Raw genomic sequence first — 18,838 nt, 5'->3', positions numbered from 1 at the left:
AAAGATTTGGATGTTGATGTTGATGTATATGGCAGGAGCTAGAATTAAAGATGTACCTGCGTTCCGGCCATAGCTGCCTCTTGTTATTGGTAGCTTTAGAATTTTTAATCTGTTGATGTATATTTCAAATAGATAATGTATTTATTTCATACCAGCTTTGTAAACTCTAAATCTTAGAAGCTCATGTTTGTACTACGAGTCCTTCGTAAGTGTTTTAAAGTTCAATTTTTTTCATCACTTATTTTCTCAGTAAATCTCTTTTGAATCGGATTGTTGCATCATGACTAGTTGAATTTTTTGTTGTGACAGCCATATAAGAGGTTATACTTTTTCGATGCAAGTGCTTTGACCCAATAATAGGAAGAAGTACAAAGGTACACTCCCAATACAAAATAATTGAGGTTAATAGCAAGAGGCGGTATGATCGCCATGATCCTTTTATAATTGCATAAAATATTTGGCGTGTGTATTATGATCCATATCCATTATGGAGGGATAAGTCTTATTGATTGATGGTAATTAAAACAAAGCTTGTGGGTAGGGTGGAAGTCAAAAATGTCTTCCACGTTGCATACCAAAATGACATATCAAATGTTCACCAATTGGTGGATGATCAATTAGAAAATTACGTGGAGCATCCTCAACACATATTAGAAGAAGTTAATATTGAGGAAATAACAACAATAGAAACTGAAGATCACAATCAGCTGATGAAATTGAAACAAATGAAGAAGAAGAATGGACAGATGAGGAAGAATATGTTGATGAGGATTAACATATTAGTTTTTCAAGCACTATTGTCTTACTAATTTATATTTTATACTAACATTTTTTTATTACAGATGGCAAGCGAGGTCCGAGGTAATGATGATCACGGTAAATCTCGTGATCGAGGTAGTTGCGGGAACTCTAAGAAGGATAGAAGGTGAGTAGATTCTGAGGATAGTACTACCCCTTTTGTTCCCTCCACTCCTCATATACATCCTTCTACTGCACAAATCGATTCTTCGATATAGTATTCTTAGTTCTTATCATCCTCCACCACATGGCTATAGACTGATGCCTTCGCCTAGCCCTTCATATCCTTTCGTTCATACACCAGGTATTCCATAACATGGCCATAGGTCGATATGTCCATCATCTAGTCCCCTTGTATCACAGCTATGTGGACAACATCCATCTTCAGTGCAGCCAACTGCCATGCAGCCATCTATAGTGCCACCGATAGATGACAGCCATCTAGCTTACAATGATCTGGATCACAACTATCTTCATCTGCCACTCCATCTCCACATCGTGCATCTCCTAGCATTTCAGGACTTTGCCTTCGGGATAGTAGCTATGAGCATACCGATACCCCATCTACACATGCTTCTAATGCAGACGTAGCCTGATCCAGAGGAAGTGCAGTATGATCAATATAATAGGATCGTAATCAATCTTGTAATGGGTAAGATTTATATGTTACTTGTTAATTTTTTAATTTTATAATTCTTAAAGTAACTGATTCATATATTTTTATTGCTACAATACAGTTTCCACCCAAGTCACGAGACTACAAAGATAATCACCAATGCCATTAGCAGGCTATATAATGGGGCCTATGTGACTTGGAGTGATTTTTCCTTCGACCTCAAGTAGCAAATTTTCAATTAGTTTAAGGTACAAATGCATTTTTAATAAATGTTAAGAGTTATAAAAATTATTTCTCCATCTAAAGTTATACATTTGATTTACAGATGAAGTATACATGGGAAGACCGATATAAAGAGACAATTGCTAAAAAAAATTGAGCGCAAGGCCTGTAAGAGATTGTCAGACTCTTTCTCAGCTACTCATAAGATACATAAGAAGGTTGATTGGTGTCTCCTGCATTTATGGGAGATTTTATTGGGACAATGGGCAACTTAAAATTTTCAAAAGAAAAGAGACCAAGGAAAGAAAGCTCGAGCATCTGAGAATGGTGACTTCTTACACTGTGGGGGTGTTGTCAGCATGGGGACGATTAGAAGGTGCATGGTAATTTCATAAAGCCTTACAATAATATTTTATTATTATATTCAATTTAATATATTTAAAATATTTCATTTCATTTGAAGGAAAAAATATGGGAAGAAAATGAATCACGATGAGTTGTTTCTAGAGACCCACATTCGAAGAAGAAGAACGCCTCAGATCCAGATAAGTGGGTGGAGGACCGAATTGAGATTACATATGTGAGCTTCCAAATTTCCGGCAAGTTATTATTGTGTTTATAATATTATTTATATATTAATTTCATATTTTAAATGTAGAGTTGCTATAAATATAGCTTGGAGGAGTTTCGTCAAAGTCAGCAAGCAATTGATTCGAGTGAGGTGGCAGGACCTTCAAATGAGGACGCTGAATGGATTTGGTTACAATATGTTGGCGGTCCAAGAAAAGGATGGCATATGTCTTTCCAACGAAATCATTTCGTCATTACATATGTAGATTGCAAGATATATGGACTTCCACACAAGATGAGTCTCCTGATAGCTCTCGGCTATGGAGCAGAAAGTTGCAAAGCTAACAGCCGAGCTTCAAGCGTCGAAGGCTAGAGAGAAGTTAAATGATCAACAATTTGAAGGTCTTCAAGCTCAATTGACAACTATCCTTACAACTGGAGTTTTTCCATTTCCCAAGTCTCGTGAGTCATCGCCTGATATTTTTTTTAACACAAAACACGGATAATTATATTACTTAAACAAAAGCTACATAGACATAGTAGATGTTTTTAGGGCATTACTATTGCCCATAGTTGCCAAATATTTACAAACACTAGTAGAAATATTCTTAAAGCTATCACCAATACCATGCTTGTTCTTAATCACTTCTTGTTCAACAAAAAAGGATGGACAAGGATGGAAAAAACACTTAGTAGAAGGTGGGTTCTTGATAGCTTCCTTGGCTAGCATATGTGCCACTTCATTTCCTTCTTTGAAATTATGCTTCAGATGTGGGAGCTTCAATTGGTGCATTAACCATCTGTATTCAGAAACAATGTTAGAGAAGTTATAGCTATCCTCATATATAAGCTTGATGACATTCGTACAATCAGTTTCAATTTCCAAATTTAGGAAGTTCATTTCTTTAGCAATTTTTAATCCTTCTAGTAATGCCATCAACTCTGCATGTGTAGGAGAAATTATTTGGCTTGCTTTGTGGAATCCCATAATCCAGTCTCCATTGTTATTTCGGAATGCACCACCAAGCCCAGCTGCATTATTATTACTTGAAAAGGCACCATCACAATTTAATTTAATCATACCTTTGGGTGATTTGTCCCAATTAATCTCAATTTTAATTTTTTTGAGCGTGAAGGGATTTTTCTCCGTCAACAACTTGAATTCCCATGCTACATGGATAATCTTTCTTGCTTCCAGGTTACGATTAAGATTGTTGATATTATTATGATTCCTGTTTTTCTATATTTTCCAGATGGAGAACGGAAATAAAGTATCCTAATTTATCTAGTGATTACTACTTTGAATGAAGATATTCCTCAGCTTCACTAGCCAATTTGTGTCACTACTAATATTTAGGAAAGGAAGGCCCATATTCTCCCAAAAACGATTAGAGACTGGACATTTAATAAAAATATGTTTGGATGTCCTCCACCCCAATTTTGCAAATAGTACAAGTAGCATCAATATTGATCCTATTTTGGCTAGATAGGCTCGGCAAGGGATACGATTATGCATGCATTGCCAAAGTAAGAACTTTATTTTGTTGGGGCAATGAAGGCTCCAAATCCACTTAAACGAGTTGGAAGATGGATTGACCTCAGATAGAAGATTATAGCATGATGTAGTGGTAAAAAGACCATTTGAGTTGAGGCTCCAGCTAGTACTATCAATTATTGATTCTTTACTAGGGATGGGAGTAAGGGTCAATTTATTAAGGATATTATGGGGCAATTCAAAAGAAATATCCTTAATATTCCATTCATTGTTATTGATGAGGTTTCCTATCAAAAGATTAAGGTCATTCTTACTTAGAGGGTCTTCTATAGATTTTCTAAAGGATTTAGAGTTATAAATCCAATTGACATACCAATTGCTCCTCCTTCACGTGCTGACGATGAAGGTTCTTCAAGTAGTGGATGTTTAAATTTTGCGGTTATTATAGACACGTGTAATTATTAGTGCCTCAAAAAGAGTTAACATAAATGGAATAATATTGATAGTTCAGTGGTATCGTAATTTCACGAGCAGATTCGAAGTTGGTTAACAAGCCATATATAGAATATATGAAAGAGTAGTGTTATGACTTATGAGCATCATTGGTAAATTAAATGTGGAACATACCTTTACAGCTCTTGTTCCATTCGCAAAACTTTTATTCGCACGTCCTATTAGATATTAGATATAATAGTAGATGAACTTGCACATGTTCAACTCCTAAATACTACTGTGGCATACGACCCGCAAAAGAGAAAAGAAACAAAGGACAAAGGAAAAACAAGCATACGTCAATGACAACAAAATGTGATTTTCCAGTGACAATCAAAAAGACGAAAATGAAGCAATTGTTTGCGGATTAAGCTATAAAATTGGAAATATAAAATGTAATTTAGTTTTGCCGCAGCATGTTTTCTCTGAGAAGTTACCTATTATTGTAAATTAATTTGAACTGCCATACAAAGTTGGCTTGGAAGTTGCAGAATATTGTTTGGAATATAAATCAGCTACCTTTTTTTATAAAAATATTTCCTGTTAGCACAAGATTCTTCTTGATTCTGTAAGCTTCCATTTAAAACTGAAAGAAACAAATAAAATTCTTATAGAGAACCAATTGTTTTCGTTTCTGCAAACACTGTGTCCCAATGTAAAAGGACAAACCAACCTCCGAAAATATTTAGAGTTTCCTGTATTGATTATCTTTTGTTGAAATCACTGGTTACTGTATTTTCAATTTCTGCGTAATTTATTTTTAATTTTTTATATAAAAAGTTTGTGGGGGTAAATGGCCACATTCCATCATAAAGTGATTACCTAAAATGTGTTAGCTTTTCTTCCATTTCCTATGAGAATCTATCTATAAAGTTAATACTCACAATCTTAATGCTAAATTCCATTCATAAAATCTTTTGCTTTAGAATATTGATCGCATTAATTTACCTGAAATTCCGATACGATTAGCTTAATTAGAGTACTTATTCTCCACAATCTTTGTTTGCAAGTAATATTAGTTGTTTGAAATTTATTTATGAATGTTTTATTGGATTCTTTTAAATAAATTATTTTTTTGCTTTGCTCATGAGAGTAATCATAAATAGAAAAAGTTCTTGGACTGAAAGAAAGATTGCTTGTAGAATATTATTAGTGACAATTATAGGGTAATGCATTAGACCGACCTTTTCATAGTAATAAAGTAATGAGTGGAAATAATTTGCTCCTACGCTCTACCTTTTCTTTACCCTGCACCACTGATTCACAGTACTGTGATATGTATCTTTTTTTTGGTTAACTAGATACTTGTACATATAAAAACATTCACAAAATTACATCACTAGAGGGGGTGAGATCCCCTATTGGTTGTTATCAATGTCGACCAAAGTTGCCATATTACAAATATTGACTTTTCTTTCAAAAACAGTTGTTGAGATGTCTGCTCAGACTGCTCTATTAGCAAACATCAGAGGAACTGTCAAAAATTGGGTCTTGTCAAAAACTTCCTTCCTAGCTCCTTCCTTTGCGAGGAGGTCCGCCACTTGGTTCTGCTCCATGTAGCTATGTCCTATGAATGGGTTCCCAAACTTCTCCATCAGATATCTACATTCAGAAATTATGGGGTTGTGAGTTAAGTTGCCATTTTTTAACTTTTCCAACACCATTTCAGAGTCGGTATCAATCACCAGAGGTGCCAAGCCTTGGTCTAGGTCTATTTTTAGTCCCGATCATAGGGCTTGGAGCTCTGTCTAGGACTATCAATGTTTGGGAGACCCCTCATGAAGCCTAAGATCCAGTCACCCCTATTTGTTTCTAAATACCCCCTCCCCCTATACCTCATTTCCCTGTGTTAAGGCATGCAGCCCCATCAGTGTTCAGCTTTTAAAAGCCTATATCTGGCGGGCGCCACTTTAGGTATAAGGTGGTTGTTGCAGGAGCAGTCCTTGGAGTGGTTGTTGCGTGATGGTATTCAACTGCCTTAGATATTGTTTGGTGAACATTAATTTGTTCTTCCTCTTTTCAAAGACATTAGAGTTCATATTAGCCAGATTGCCCAGAGGCAGAAGGGCAGTAGTTGTTTCCATTTAATGCAAGCATTGTAGTCCACATTTTGGAGCCTATGCAATGTGTCTTCCCAGTTGTCATACAAAATGGATTTGCACTAAGGCTAGGCTGTTGAGTGCAGTTGTGCAGCAAATGCTGCCAGAATTGTTTGGCATTGGCACATTCAAAGAAAATGTGGTTTATGTCTTCTATTGCATGATCACAAAAGTAGCAATTAGGGGTAATTCTCAGGCCAATATGGTGTAAGTGACTCCCTATAGGCAGTCTATTTTGTTGAATGAGCCATATGAAGAAATTGATCTTATTAGGGGCCTTAGTTTCCAAATCCAGCTGAAGTGGTCTTCATTAGAATTGTCATCATGCATAAGTGCATCAAGATAAGAGTAGACTGATTTGGTGCTAAATGTGACATTGGGGTTAAGGTTCCACATTAGTTTGTCCTCAAAGAATGTGGAGGTGGGGATGAAGGTGTTTTGTATTATCAAGGTGGTATCAAGTGGGATTGGGTAGGGAATGCAGCTGAAATCCCAAACCCCATTGGAGAACACCTCATTAATCTTGGTGTTCATGTCTCTATGGTGCCATGGACCATTGAGGATTGTATCCAAAGGTTGCATTTTGGGCATCCATGGGTCAGCGGGAAATCTAACTCTATCTCCTTTGTGAACCACCCATCTAGTGCAATTAGTGCAAATCTTCCATCCCTCTTGGTAATTTTTCCAAGTTCTAGTTTTAGGCTTAACCATACTCCCTCCTCCATTGCAGTGCTTGCCCATGAGCACTCTAGCTCTGATGGAGATAGTGTTATTGTAGAGTCTCCAAGCATGACTGGTGTGGCATGTTTTTTTCTTTAGGTAGGACTGTTGGAGACCCAGCCCTCCTTTGTTCTTTGGTTTGGTGACAGTGGCCCACTTGACCATGTTAACTTTCTTTTCATAGGGGTTGTACCCCAAAATGAAATTCCTTTGGATTTTGTCAATTTGGTTGGTTATTTGGGAGGGTAGCTGGATGTATTGCATGACATAGTTTGGGATTCTACTAAGGCATGCCTTAGGACCAGCCATGTTCAGGAATTTTATTTTCCATCCTGTCATTCTACTATTAAGGTTATCTAAGAAAAATTGAAAGTTATTGTTCCTAGGCATTTTAGTGAAGATGTGGAACCCAAGGTATTTCCCAATGTTTTTAGCACCTTTGATACCTAGAATGGCATTGTATGCTATGGCACACTCTGCTTGGCAATTAGAGGGAAAGATCACTTTGGATTTCTGTAGGTTGACTTTTTGCCCAGATGAAGTATTGAAGTTGTCCAAAATGGCTAATATTAACTCACATTTATTTTTATTGGCTCTGGCAAACATAGTGAGGTCATCAGCAAAGAATAGGTGGGAGATTTTAGGCTCTCCCCTGCTGATACTGATAGGACACCAATCCTTCTTAGATACAGCATTGTCAATATCCCTGGAGAGAATTTCCATGTATATGATGAAGTACCCAGTCTGAGTACCATTGACTAGGATGGAGATGGAGCTTGTAGTGAGACAGGACATGATAAGGGTGGTAAGCTTAGTGAGGAAGTTGAAGAAGAGAAGGGATTCTCTTATGAAAGACCATTCTAACCTATCGAAAGCCTTCTCTAAGTCTACTTTCAGGATCATGTTGGCATTCTTGCCTTTCATATTTTGGAAGTGGGTAATGTACTCTTGGACCACAATGTAATTGTCAGCGGCTCTTCTATTGGCTAGAAAGCCGGCCTGAGTAGGGCCAATGATGTTTTGGAGCATTGGTTTGATTCTATTGATAATGATCTTAGTGATCAACTTATACAGAGTGTTGCACAGACCAATTGGTCTGAAGTTTTTCAACATAGTGCCATTAGGACATTTAGGGATGAGGCAAGATTAGTTTGATTTATTTCATGAGGGACCAAACTTGTGGCAAAGACAGTGTTGCAGAATTGGATAACACTGTTGGAGACTATGTGCTAGTACTTCTGATAGAAGAAGGAGTGGAGGGCATTAGGACAAGGTGCCTTCATGGCCTTGAAGGAGATCATGGCACACTTGATCTCAGAGAGCCTAAGGGTGGAGTCAATGGTGTCTTTCTCCCTGGTATTCAGTATATTAGTACTATCAGTTATGTGAATCCTATTCAGCACTGAGTTGTAATCTTTAGTAGTATAGATCTTAGTGAAGTAGTTATGGATTGTTTCTTTAATGTCCTGGGGATTCTGAATGTTGTTCCACACCTAATCATTGACGGACATGATCATGTTCCTCTTTCTTCTATTAAGAGTGGATATATGGAAGAATTTGGTACTAGCATCACCCTCATTCAACCAACTTATTCTATATTTAAGCTTCCAGAAGCCTTCCCCACTCTTTAGAATGGTAGAGAAGTCATGCTGGAGCTTAGCTTCCAGCTCTTGAAAAAAGGTGCTAAAGGGGTAGGCATTGGACTTCTGAATACCGGAAAGTCTAGAAAGGATATGCATTTTCCTATGGAAGATGTTGCCAAAGACATGTTTATTCCAGTCAGTTACTTTGTTGGTAAAAAAAGAAGTAGCTTCCAGAATATCAATCCTAGCATCAAAACTGTCCTCCACAAGAAGGAGGAAGTCAGGGTGACTGAACCACATCGATTCAAACTTGAAGGGTTTGTTTGCCCTATTGTGATTCTGGTGGGAAAGGCTTAAAAGAAGAGGATAGTGATATGAGTGAGTCCTAGGAAGGTGTGTAATAGTAGATTCAGGGAATTCCTCAATCCAATCATCAGTTGCAAAGAACCTATTAAGTCTTTCTAGGATTAGATCTTGCTTATTGGAGTATCTCTTATTAGACCAAGTATATTTAGAGCCATTAAACCCTAGGTCCACTAATCTGCAACTATTTAAGAATTCCCAGAACCTATTGCTTTTATTGGTGTTCAAGCTATTCCCCCCAAACCTATTCCTACCTTTTATGAGTTCATTGAAATCTCCTCCAATAAGCCAACCACCCCCATACATAGAAGCCAGATCCTCTAATGTATTCCATAGCATATTTCTATTATTGACATAGTTACTAGCATATATTGCAGAAAAAAGCCATTTAGTGGAGGAGGAGATTAACTTGACCATGACAAGCACTCCCTATGGATTAGTAGCTACTTCCTCTAGCTTAAGCAGATAATCCTTCCACATTAGAATAATCCCCCCAGATTGCCCAACAGCGGGGATTGAAATTGGGTATCAAGCTTGAGCTCAGCAGTTAGGTGTTTGTGGTTTGCCATTCTAGTCTCCAGTAAGACCGGCATGGCAGGGTTTTGGAGCTTCACCATAGATGATCAGTGCCTACAGAACTCCGCATTGTTGGCCCATCTAGCATTCCATATGAAGAAGTTCATTAAGAGGGGGTTTTTCGTTGGAGCTTTCCTTTTAATTCACTTCCCCTTGCCCACTGGGGTTGGGTTCATGGTGCCCTCCAGAGACACTACTGAGTTTTTTGAGTTTGGAAGTGAGGGTACCCAGAGATCGAGTTTGCAGCTTAAGAGTTTTTTGGGGCACAAAGCAATAAGCATTTCTCCTGACTGCTCTTTGAACTTTGTTTCCAGGGGTTCTTGTATGAGGAAGTCCTTTGTCTTTGGTATCCCTAATTTTTCTAGCATGTTCTCCAGGTCCACATTGGACTCTCAGAGATAGTCCAATGCCATGGTGGTGCCCCTGCTCAAACGATCGATGGGAGAGAGTGGTTGTGATGGTGGTGGCTGAGGGACTTGGACTATTGGTGGCCAGAGTTGGAATGATGGAGATGGGAGTGGAGCCTCCAGATTCATGAGTGGTAAGAAGAGCATTATCTGGCAAAGCTGGCCCATGAGTATGTTGAGTTCCTCTATGGAGAAGGGTTGTTGTTGCCTCATGTGCTGGGCTTGGAGTAGAGTGGACATCCATAACTGGTGTCCAAAGTTTGCCAGACCTTGGTGGAGAAGCTGTGTGTCTAGTCAAGCTAGGTACCTGGAATTTTGGATGGTTATCTCCATTGGGAGCGATCCAACCATCATTTGGAGGTTCTGGGTGTGTCCTTGGAGCGCCATCTCCAACCATGACTACGGTATGAACTCTGGAGGCATTGGAGTGGTGGAGATGGTTAACGGGGTTGTGGTCTGTGTTTGGGGAGGAGGGTTGTTGTTGTTTTCCATCAGAGAGAATAGAGTGATTGGGGCTTGTGGTATGACTAGGGATGAATGAAGTAGTGGAGGAGGGATACACATTATAGTCCATCTCATCTTTGGGTTTCGTGTGAGATGATTTTCCTTCTGCAAATAATCTTGAGGGATTGACAGGGAGTGTCACCTTAAAGCTAGTATTGGTTTTTGGGTTTGTAATAGGTAATTGATTACCTATACTGGAAGAGGCAACGTCGGGGGAGATAAGTGAGTGTGTGGTGCGTTGAGTAGGTGCAGGCGCATTAGAATGGCCTTTCGTAAGTGAGTGGGGCAAGTTAGGATGGGATTGTGCTAATACTGGATCATTTTCCGAACAAGAGATACTCTTTAAATGTGTCAGAGTACCCAATTTGGGAGGGGTGTTGTCATTTGGGATCCCATATTCGTATATTGGACTTGAATTTTTAGGAATAGAAATATTCCCTAAAGTGGCATCTTTTGAGTTTATGACTGCCTTGTGCAGATTCCTTTTCAGCCCAGTCCGCTTTGCATGTGGGGCTTCGCTTATTTTGATAAGGCCCCCTTGTGATGATGGGCCTTTATCGGAATTGGTCCTAAAAGACATAAAGTCTTGTTGGATCTCTGTAGCCCAACCCATAGGGCCCCGATTTTCCCTTAGATTCAGATGTTCGTTAGTTTTAGGGTTGCCACCGCCACTAGTGGTGGCTTTAAGGTCAAGGAACGTATGGGAATCTTCACTATACCACCTTACCTGGATCATGGACTGCTCCGGTGATGCTCTGACTGGCTTTGGCAAGTGGTTTCCTCTGTGGGTTCCTTTTTTGTTCCGCCTGAATGGAACCGTTTGCCACAAAGAGTTTTCAGCATGAGATGTGCCTATAGTTGTGGGTGTAGGATTTGGATTAGTTGGGATGTTGACATCGTTGATTTTGGGCGTGAATGGACAGTGGCGAAGTGTGTGGCCAATTCTCCCACACCCTTTGTAGAGAATCCCTTCCCCCTCATATAGGATGGGTTGGTTGTGGGTTCCGATGATTACCGCGTTGGTGACTGGAGTGTCTAATGGAACTTGTACACAGATCCTAGCGTATCTCCCTCTAAGGGTGGAGGAGGTACATGTATCTATCTTCAGTAGTTTGCCCACCCTATTACCCACTTGCTCGAGAATCACTCTGTCATAGAACTCTGTTGGGAGATGTGGGAGTCCGATCCAATTTTTTGTAATATCAAGCTTGGATTCAGTTGGGACAAGGTTTGATTCCCATTTTCGTATGGATAGGAAGTGGCCTATGACAAACCAAGATCCCTCAGTGAGGACTTTGTTCATGCTAGCCTCTAGGTTGAATTTGACGATGAAGAAATCATAACCTAGGTCGATTAGTGTTAAGGGTTCAATAAGCTTCCAAAGATGTGCGAGCTTTGCTCGCAGAATCTGATAGGGAATTTTCTTCCCAAATAGTTTAACTATTATGGAGTATCTCCATTGGTAGATATAGTCTGTTCTTATCTTTTTTTGACAAAGAGATGGGGATATTCCCCGCATTTAGTTCGAACAGGGGAGGGGAGTGGGTTAGATCATATGAAGTGGTGGACATCAAATTCCTTTCCAGTAGGATCTCTTTGAAGGAATTTTTTTTAGGGGTGTCTTCCTCCATCTCAAATTGGGAGGCGTTTGCAGGGGGATCCGGTGGTTCCGATGGTATTTTGGAGGATGGATCCTCCACCAGGGGTGGGGATGTGGCCATGTCAGTGACATTTGATTAGAGAGTGCAGAGAGAATTATTTTCTCTCTCTAGAAGAATTTTTTCAAGATGCACCTTTACTGCGATATGTATCTACTTAGCTATAAGGTAAAGAATTGTTAATAATGCTTTGTCTTTATTCATACACTAGTCATTTACGAAAACGCTCACTGCTACGAACTAAAACGTTTTTGGGAAAAGGAACTTATGACACTAATAGGTTTTCCCAAATGTAACCAACCCGACCCCTAATTTTGCATATATTTTTATATATTTTGAGCATGTTTATGGTACTATTTGTGACTTGTTGAAATCGTTTGGATTGAGGTATGAAGAGTTCGGACGTGCCTCGGAATAATTTGACATTAAAATATAGTGTAGTAAAATTGCGGTGGAAGTCACGATCGTTGACTAGGAGCCGCGATCACGGACAAGAGCTGACGGATGGTCAGGTTAACCTACCTAGCGATCGCGAAAGATGATCGTTATATGAGGTTGACTCTCGTGATCGCGACGATGAAGTTTATCATCACGCGCGATGGATGCCCAGTCCATTAACCCCTGCAATAGGGGTGAAATTCAAAAATAGCCAGATTTACAGGTGGTAAGTGAAAAATAGTCACGGTTTCAAAAGTAATCGAAATTTAGCCACTTTTTATGTAAAGATAAATTTGAACGAAAACAGTATTCAAAATCCGAAAAATATTCCAGCATAATATACTGGAGTTTCAGTATAATATACTAGTCCAGCATAATATGCTTGATGTTCATACACAGGTGCTCCAATCTCCAGTATATTATGTTGGAACTTTCCGTGTGTTGGAGTTCTAGCATAATATGCTGGAAGTTCATACACAGGTGCACCAATCTCCTGTATATTATGCTGGAACTTTTCATATTACAGCAAAATAGTGGCTATTTGTCAATGGCTTTACAAACGCTGGCTATTTTTCAATGACCAGTCCGAAATGTCTAGGCCGTGCTATTTTACCTGCAATAGCGAAGGGGCTCTACGAATGCGGTAGGGTTATGTTCATAATTTTAGATTTTTAATTCCACTTTTAAGAGCTCTACCTCACGGTCTGAGGGGTTTTCAGCTAAAGGACATCATAAAGGATTCTAAGGGTGTGTTTGGTATACCGTAAAATATTTTCCGTGGAAAACAAGTAGTAATCTTACTCATTTTTCGGTGTTTGATACACAAATTAAGGAAAATATTTTCTCAAGAGTTTTCATAAATAATTTAGATACAATAAACGTGAAGCCATAAACTTTCGAACCCAACAGCCTTCCGAACCCACAAATTTCATAAACTTCTGAACCACTAAACTTTCGAACCCGCAAATTTTCGAACACGTAAACTCTATATTTTCTAAACCCGCAAACTTTACATAAACCTCCGAACTCGTAACTTTGGAATTCGTAAAATTTTGAACCTGTAAATTGAAAATGAAAAAAACCAGACTAAAAATATACTAAAAAAATATTTTTCTTGTACGGGGGGGGGGGGGAGGAGGGGAGAGGGTGCAAAAAAACAGAAAACGGAAAATTGAAAATACAGGAAAAAAAATTGCGGGGCCAGGGGGTGGGGGGTTGTTGACAGGGTTGGGTGGGTGACGCAGAAAAACGAAAAAAACAGAAAATAAGTTGGAGAGGTTTGGGATTAGATGTGAGGGTAGGTGGAGTTTTTGAAAAATATTTTTCTAAATTTTTTTAGGGAAGTCATTTTCCTCCAATTTTTTTAGGTGGAGTTTTTGAAAAAATGTTTTCCTAAAATATTTTCCACTATACCAAACACACCCTAAATTAGACTAGTTTTTGCATCCAACGTATGAGATTTGAAGTGGAAATTTATGAAATTGAACCAGTCCTAAACGACCAAATAGGAAAATTGAGAAATTGAACTGCTATTTGGACTCTGATTTGAAAACTAATCATATTTTTGGACTCAATGGATTATGGATAGTACCAAGACATATTGGTTTCGGGAATTTAATCCTGTTAACTGTAAGTAGTATATTTTGGTAATTGTTATATATCGATGTCATTTGAAGGAGATTTAACTCGCTAAATCAATTCTGGAGCAATGAAATTAGTCTTGGACCGAGGTAAGTGGAGACTTGACCTCTTTAAGGGGTTTTTCAATAAAATAAGCATGCTAATTAGCTTTTAGATATATGTTATGTATCTAGAGTTGTAACAATTATCGGGGTATCAAGTTATTGAGTCATACCATGAAAGTGTGGGAGAAGGTGGTTGAAGCGAGGGTGAGGATGATAGTGTCTGTATCCGATAACCAGTTCGGGTTCATACCGGGTCGTTCAACCACGGAAGCTATACACCTTGTTAGGCGGTTGGTGGAACTGTACAGAGAGAGAAAGAAGGATCTGCACATGGTATTTATTGACCTAGAGAAAGCGTATGACAAGGTTCCTAGAGAAGTTCTCTGGAGATGCTTGGAGGCAAAGGTCTGTCGGTCCCTTATATTATGGCGATTAAGGACATGTATGCTGGGGCAAAGGCTCGAGTTAGGACAGTAGGAGGCGATTCTGACCATTTTCCGGTGGAAATGGGATTATACCAAGGTTCTGCCCTCGGTCCGTTTTTGTTCGCCCTGGTGCTGGACGCGTTAACACACACCATATTCAAAAGGAGGTGCCGTGGTGCATGCTATTTGGCGATGACATAGTTCTAATTGATGAGTCGCGAGCCGGTGTTAACAATAGGGTGGAGGTTTGGAGACAGGCTCTTGAGTTTAAGGGTTTCAAGCTGAGCAGGACGAAGACGGAATACCTGGAATGTAAGTTTAGCTCTGAGCCGGGGGAAGTGGACGTGGATGTGAGGCTTGAATCACAGGCCATCCCAAGTAGAGGCAGCTTCAAGTACCTTGGATCGGTTATCCAGGGAGGAGGGGAGATCGATGAGGATGTTACACATCGTATTGGTGTAGGATGGATGAAGTGGAGGTTAGCACCTGGAGTCTTGTGTGATAAGAGAGTGTCACCGTTACTCAAAGGTAAGTTCTATAAAGCGGTTGTTAGATCGGTCATGATGTATGGGGCTGAGTGTTGACCTGTAAGGAACTCACATATCCAGAAGATGAAAGTAGCGAAAATGAGGATGTTGAGGTGGATGTGCGGGCACACTAGAATGGATAAGATTAGGAATGATGATATTCGGGAGAAGGTGCGTGTGGCTCCCATTGATGACAAGATGCGGGAAGCGAGACTCAGATGGTTCGGGCATGTTCAGAGGAGAAGCCCAGATGCGCCAGTTAGAAGATGTGAGCAGTTAGTTGTGGAGGGCACTAGAAGAGGTAGAGGGCGACCTAAGAAGTATTGGAGAGAGGTGATCAGGCAGGATATGGCGAGGCTTCAGATTTCCGAGGGCATGATACTGGATAAGGAGATGTGGAGATTGAGTATTAGAGTTGTAGGTTAGGTACCAGTCTGGTAGGGTTTTTGTCTAGGATAGTTAGTGACAATGTTGTGTCTTACTATTTCACTTTTCAGCGCAGGAACTATTTACTAGCTATCGCTTTTGCTTTGCATCTTTCTTCTAAAGTTTATGTTATTCCTGTTTTCATATGATTTCTTTGTTGATATTAATATTGTCTCCTTTTTGCCTTTTTGCTTTCTTGAGCCGAGGGTCTTTCGGAAACAGCCTCTCTACCCCTTCGGGGTAGGGGTAAGGTCTGCGTACACACTACCCTCCCCAGATCCCATTAATGGAATTTTGTTGGGTTGTTGTTGTTGTTGTATATATGTTATGTATATGAGGGTGACTATGCATATATGAAGAGATGAGAATATACATAGGAGCTAGAATGTTATACTGGGATAACAAGATCAGTACTGTGATTTTGATTTGATTCATGCTTAGTTTGGTTTTCTGTGCATATTGTGTATGCTAGTACAGTGCTAAGAAATTTATGTATGTTGTGATACGTGCCCAGTTCAGATATTCATGCATATCGCATATGTTGTTTCATTTATTGAGAACATGGCTTCAGATAAGTTATTGAGCACGTTTGAAAACATCATTCCAAATTAGTTATTCAGCATGTTCTAGTTTAGTTATCAATCGTGTTACTGGTCTGTACATGGCTCTATTGCGTGAGAACAGGATCCTCCCTCATGACTCACTAACCACAAAGGATCTCGTGGGAAGTACACACGCCTGAGCGGCACAGAACATGCTAAGTGTACACAGAACAGATATTACTGCATTTATATATATTACTGCATTTACAGTCATTAGTTAAGCTTGTCTGCATGTTGACTACTGCACATCTACAGACCTTGGCAAATTTCTCCAATTATTTACAAGGAATAATACTAGCAAAGCCTATAAAGAGAAACTAGTTTTGATATGGTATGTAGTAACAGCTATATGGCAGAGATTGAAAAAAGCTCTAATTGGTACACCTGCCCATAGAGAGTGGCGATGACGCTGAACGCTACCCACAAGCTAGTAGCCTAGTCATTATGTTAACATCCCTAGTTAACAGTGGTGGTATTAGACCTTCGTGATGTACACACAATCCGGCTACTTCCCTAGATAATCGGATCGGAATCACAACACCGACAGGTTTCATAGTGAGAGCAGATACCTGAGTCATGAGATAAGAGGTTGAATTCATACTACTAAGAAATCACTATTATGATGTTCAAATTACAAATTAGCAAGTAGCAACTACTGTACCTAGAATGATTAATATCTCAGAGTTAGACGCGCATATGCACATCATGGAATTAACAGCTACTACAACCACTACTATTCAAGCATAGTTAATACTCTTTAAGATTTTTCCAAACTTTTGAACTGTCTGTTTCTATCAAGCTTGGCTTGCATTTCTGCTGAAGAAAACGTAAATGCCATCAAAATATTGAAATACCGTGATAATTGTATGCAAGTGTTTATGTAAACTTCAGGAACAGCCAGCAAATGAATTTACTAATGTTGTAAAAGCTCCCAACTCTTCTCTTACTATTGGAATAATCAAGCTCCTTATTGAAGAGAACCAAAACAAAATTTCATCATTTATACGAGTCAAAAATGAATTTTCTTTGTTTCAAAACCATCTGCCTGTCTCTTTTCCCCAAAAAGGATCACTTGCCAGTCGTTATATTGCTCTTACAGCAACTATGATTCTCACTCTAGATAATGGTACATTACAAACTCTTAACACCGTACATATGTTTCTGAATCCCAGTATATGTGTTTGTAAATAAAATTTGGCATTCAAATGCCCGATGCTAATCCCAGCAAAAGAGATGATACAATCAACCAACACCAATAAAGTTGAACACGAGTGGATTTTGTAAGAAAAATCTAGGAGGATGAGTTCCTAGTTCGTGAAGAATCAACACTCAAGGATGACAATCCAACAGTATCAGGGCTTTTAAGCTGATCAAGTTGTTTCTTACCACGACGAAGTAAGTATTCAATAAAAATAAAGTTCTTACGGTCAACTTGCTTAGAATTTTTGTGGAACTCAGCTGATACAATTGACTCAATTTGCCTTCTCTCCTCAACAGGCTTGGAGCGTGCGGCTCTTAGGAATCCCCTATAAAGAGCAAGCACTTGCTTCTGCATCCCGGATAACCTTGGTCCACTGGAGGCTCCCATTGCATCTTCAGGGCGAGTGATCTTATACTAGTTTCAATTGTACATAAGAAAGCAAGTTGCCACTCTTTCGGAATTCTGCTATGGACTGAAAGAAAAGAGATTATACAATCAATTACAATGCAAACTTGATTCAAAAAAAAACACAAAAGAACAAAAAACACTACCGTGATTTGCAACTTCCACATACTCTTTTTCAACTTCAACTTCAAATACTCTTTTTTTTTTTCAACTTCAACCAAATATTGTCCAAACTTACTTGGAATCTACCAAGTAAACTTTTTTTCCACTAGCTTTTTCTTTATCACTGGAAAACATCAAATTCTTCCTGTGGTTATGTTTCCCCGACAGATAAAAGGATGCTAAATTCACATCTATGCCTAAATGGACTGTAACCTGCCCAAGGAAACAGAAGAATAAACAAAGTACTCAAATACATAATAGAATGTTAATCTTTTTCCTTTATAACTAACTTCGTTAAAATGATTTGTCTTCGCCCACTCTTATCCCCCTTTGAGATATAAAAACCGGTAATGGGTTGAACTGATCTTTTCCATATTCATACTATAGAATAGAGTTTAAGGACATTTCTGAAGAACTACTGAAAATAGATTTCAGTTGGATATATCATTGTCAGACCTTGAAAAGTAGAAAGTAAAACTCAGAGAGATAGAATCATTTTATCCGCACAGTAACTAATTTGAGTATGTCAGGTCTATCTTTTTTCAGTTGTATGTGACTATTTAGTAGGAGTATAGTTAAAATATTGGGAGAGAACTGTTCTCACTATGAGCCCGTTTGGATTGGCTTATTTTAAGTGTTTTTAAGCCAAAACAGTTTTTAAGCCACTTTGTAGTGTTTGGATAAAATAAAAAAGAGCTTTTAAGCACTTGTTTTTAAGCTAAAATGACAAAAATAAGCCAAAAGCTAGAATTCCAAACTTATAGCTTTTGGCTTAAAAGTCACTTACAATAAGCCCAACCAAACGGGCTCTATATTTGGCCAATTACATCTGGAAAGAGCTTAAGGGTGTGTTTGGTATGACGG

General features: G+C 38.9%; 1 protein-coding gene across 9 annotated transcripts in view; it reads right to left on the bottom strand.

The window, feature by feature from the left end:
* Positions 1-18,838, bottom strand: part of LOC107828618 (uncharacterized) — a 227,982-nt gene that overhangs the window by 148,581 nt on the left and 60,563 nt on the right. The window contains exons 5-6 of one of the 9 annotated variants that reach the window (XR_012710428.1): positions 16,868-17,879; positions 16,413-16,775 (exon numbers count right to left, since the gene is read on the bottom strand). The exons of 2 other annotated variants lie outside the window; for them this stretch is intronic. The gene's annotated coding sequence lies outside the window, so the exon portion shown is untranslated. Of the gene's footprint in view, positions 1-16,412; positions 16,776-16,867; positions 17,880-17,958; positions 18,188-18,838 lie in introns of those variants that run through there. 6 more of the 9 variants (XR_012710429.1, XR_012710431.1, XR_012710430.1 and 3 more) reach the window with 6 other exon arrangements.

Source organism: Nicotiana tabacum, chromosome 6, assembly GCF_000715075.1.
Source record: "Nicotiana tabacum cultivar K326 chromosome 6, ASM71507v2, whole genome shotgun sequence".
Taxonomy (NCBI): Eukaryota; Viridiplantae; Streptophyta; class Magnoliopsida; order Solanales; family Solanaceae; genus Nicotiana; species Nicotiana tabacum.
Note: the sequence above shows the minus strand (reverse complement) of the source record. Positions and strands in the feature narration are given on the sequence as shown.